Below are 4,340 nucleotides of genomic sequence, written 5' to 3' on the forward strand. Positions count from 1 at the left end.
TGTCGGTTTCTGGTGCTCCTTCCCAGTCCTCTTTGTGTTTCCAATTGCGCCAGTATCCTTCCTCGTCTGGCTTCTAGAAATTGCCAACAGTTGAAGCCCCAGTCTGGGACGAGAAGGCTAGGATGGCATGGAGGTTGTCTTTTTGTATAAGGCGGTCTCGTTGCTACCAAGATTCCTCCCAGAATCTGGCTTTGTCCCCTGCTCGTATTTCCCAAAAACTGTGATCCCTTATCAGGTCTTTGCTGCCTCTCGCCAGGTTCCAGATTGCAGAGCCTCTGGTCTCTGTCGTACTTCTCAGTCTTTCTTCGGTTTCCCCTGCCGCATCATATTTTCTTTCCCATAGCACCTTCCAAAGGTCGGGGCCGCCCTGAAGCCACCTCCACCAGAGCTTCGCGCCCATGACTTGGTTGAGGACGAAGGGGTCGCGAAGCCCTAAACCACCATCTTTGGGGAGCCGGCTAAGCCACTCCCATGAGATTAGGGCCCACTTTCTTGTTTTTCTGGTCCCCTGCCAGAGGAAGTTTTTGAACAGGGTTACCAGCTTTTGGCTAGCAGTCTTAGGGATAGCTTGGCACGAGAGCTGGTAGTTGGGGATGGCCTGCAGAACTGCTTTCAAGAGGGTTATCCGACTTGGGGCATTCAACGAGCGATGGGTCCAGTTCTCCATTTTATTTCGGATTTTTTTTATTAGTAGATCCCAGTTGGCCGACCAGAATTGATGCTCATGCAGCATAATACCCAGGTATTTTGAAGGGAAGGTTCCCCTGTTGAAGCCTAGAGTGCGTGCCAGGAATCTTTGGGCAGCCAGCGAGGTGTTGAAGAAAAACACTTCCGATTTATCCTTGTTAATCTCCATTCCAGAGGCTTTGCTGAATTGAGATAAGGATTTGATAATTCTTTGGGCCTCCTTCAGGGTGGCTTGTCCATATAGCATCACATCGTCAACAAATTGCTGGTGCGAGACCAGGATGTCGTCTCCGCAGATTCGGAGGCCTTTTATTTGCTCCCTGGAGACTTGAGCCTTGACCAATCTGCCTAGGCCTTCTGCAGCTAGGATGAAGAGGAAGGGAGACAGGGGGTCTCCCTGCCTTAGCCCACGGGAGGGAGTGAAGGCTTCAGAGGGGGAACCGTTTAGCAGAATTGACATGACTGGAGTGCCAACCATAGACAGGATCCAATTTATCCATCTTTGGTCAAATCCATAGGCTTTAAGGATGCCTGCTAGATATTTCCAGCTAAGCCGGTCAAACGCCTTGGCCAGGTCCAGTTTGATAAGCATGCCATGGGCACAGGAGCTTTTCAGGGAGTGAATCACTTCCTGGGCCACTATGATTCCATTAGTGATCTGTCGTCCTTTGACATAGTTAGTTTTCTCCAGGGCAATGACATCTGGCAGGATCGGCTTGAGCCTGTTTACCATGATAGTTGCAAGGATTTTGTAGACAACTTTACAAAGGGAAATGGGCCTGAAACCCTGCGGTTCATCCGAGCAGCCATTCTTCGGGATCAGAGCCAGGAAGGTGGCATTCAAGCCCTGGTGCATGCACTTGGAGCACCTGGATTCCTCCACAAGATCTAGCAGATCATTCCCCATGAAGCTCCAAGTCGCCTGATAAAATTCAATGGTGAAGCCGTCAGGGCCCGGGGCCTTATTTTTTGACATTTTGTTGATTGTCTCCTCAAGTTCCTCCTTGGTGATTACCCTGAGAAGGGCCAGGTTTTGATCTCTAGAGACTTTCTTAGGAATAAGGTGGCAGATTTTGTCTATGTCCTCAGATCGGTTGACATTTGGTTCGGAGAGAATTCCTTTGAAGTGCTCCACCAAGAGATGTTCTATTTCATCCTGCTGAGTCACTCTGTTTCCCTCCTTGTCTTTCAAGGAGAAGATTCTGTTGTGTTGGCGATGGTTCAGCATGGCCTTGTGGAAGAACTTGGAGTTTTTGTCTCCCTCTTTTAGCCATTGGATCCGGGATTTCTGCTTCCACAGGATTTCCTCCTGTTTTCGCCTTTCCTCCAATTGAGTGATTACTCTGCCTTCCTCCTCAGCCAGATCTTGACTTCGTCCGTCCGAGATGATTTGCTGCTGGATTCTTTCCAATCTGGACTGGAGTTTGCCTTGCTCCTGCTGGATGTTGCCGAATTCTTCCTTGTTCCACTTCTTGATTTTGCTCTTGATTTCTTTGAGTCTTAGCTGAAATGAGTGCATTTTACTACGGCCTTCCTTTCCACTTTTGTTGTCCTGCCACCAGCCTCTTACTTTGTCTAGGAAGTCAGGGGCACGAAGCCAAAAGGACTCGAACCGGAAGGGTCTCTTTTTGTTCTGATCATTTAAGGCTATTTCCAGCTTTATTGGCCAGTGGTCCGACCCTGTTGAGGGTAGGATAGAGGCCTCATAGAAGATATCCAGCCCAATTATGTGCTCTGAGATGAGGAATCTGTCTAATCTTGAAGCGATCTGTTTAGATCCACCTCTTCTGTTATTCCAGGTGAATTTCCCGTTTATGGTTGGGATATCAACCACCCTTAATTCTGTCTGCACTTCTCTGAATCTTTCCATTTCCGGGTCTTCTCTGCTTATTCCACCTCTTTTCTCTTCTCGAGAAGTGATTAGGTTGAAGTCACCTGCCAGGGTCCATCTCTGCTCCTGGTGCATACTTCAAAGCTTGGTCAGCTGATTGAAGGCGCAGCCAGAAAGGTTTGTTTGTCAGGGTTGTAGCAATTTTCCTAGAAACGCATGAACAGATCGACATTATAATAGAAATACAGGCCATTTTCAAATACCTTTTCTCTATCTTGCAGGTTAAAGAAGATTACCGTGAAGAAGCCTTTCGCTCCCAGCTTGAGCTCGATGTGGCCTTGGGGCTGCCATCTTTACTAAATCCACTTGGTGAGGTCTCTTTCCGACGGCCAGACTCCTACGAACTTGCAGATGAGGGCGTGATCCCTCATATAGCTTCTGTACTTTTCCAGTTTGTTCGTTGGGATCACATATCTGGGTTTCTCCACTGTACATGGCAGGCACTTTCCTCTGCGTCCTGTTTGCCAGGTAGTTCCTAGCACCGGGCCCGTGTTCTTCCATTCCTCTGTCTCCTGGCTACTCTGTCCGTCTCCTGCCACCGTATCCCGGTAGGAGGGGATCTCTCCCCTCCTGACATCTTCTATCATACCTTTGTTGCTTTGGCCGCTGTCAGTTCCTGCTGGACTGGGCTGTTGATGGTCTTCCTCACTTCCTTCGCGTTGCCCCTAGGTTTTCACCTCCTTGCTGCCATTAGGGTTTGAGTTGCAGAGCTCCCGTAACTTCAAATGTCTTTCAAATTTTAAAATTTAATTTTAAACTTATTTTTTATTTTATTCTTTGGAAAATAATTTTCTCAAATCTTCTATTCCCTTGCTAATAATAAATATATTCTCTTATAACTTTTAATTTCAACCAAAATATCTAGAACACATCCTATGGGTTAGAAAATTCCTGGCGAACCTAAAGATATCTAGACACAATTATTCGTTCTCGTCATCATCACAGGAGGGGAGGAGAAGCATAGAATGTGTTTTCAGAAAGAGTCTTTGCTTTCTTTTTTCTTTTCCATTTATGGTTATCATTGTTTGTTTCTTTGAGAGTAGGGCCAATGTTGTGTCGTAAGGGGAGATATGGTGACCACGGACACAAGATAAAGCTTTACTCTGATCTTCTTTAATTTAAATATTTTAAATCTAATTTATTAATATTAATATTAATTTTAAGATTACCCTTGTCTTAACTAATTTTACTGATGAATATTTCTCCTCTCCCACCCCATTTTAAATAATAAGTTTTGGTTCTTTTTAGATAAAATAAGTTACATTAAAATGTTTCCCAAAACCATTATTGATAAAATATTACTATTATAATATTATAATAATAATTTAACAATGTTTAGTTATGATTTAAGGATAATATTAATGTAATACTATTAATATTGGCTCGGATTAATAATTATATTAGTATTATATATTGATAATACTATTAAGATTACCATTGGCTTAACTAACAAAAATGAATTAATATTACATATTATAATATTATTATTTAAATAGTAAGTCTATTACTACTATAATATCATGATATTTTAATAATATTTAAGATTATTATAGATTAATATTATTTCGTATTAAAGAATACTATAAAACATTAATGATATACCTTAATAATATTATTTTAATTCAAATTGCCTCTGTTATAACTAACTAAATGGGTTAATATTACCCAATATAAGATTATTACTTAAATTTATAATGATAAAAATATTACCACTATTATATAATGATAGTAATTTAATAATATTGAGTATTATTAATTTTAA

This window comes from Pinus tabuliformis, chromosome J (genome assembly GCF_031772625.1).
Source record: "Pinus tabuliformis cultivar Carrire ecotype Pingquan chromosome J, CPIR1, whole genome shotgun sequence".
Classification (NCBI taxonomy): Eukaryota; Viridiplantae; Streptophyta; class Pinopsida; order Pinales; family Pinaceae; genus Pinus; species Pinus tabuliformis.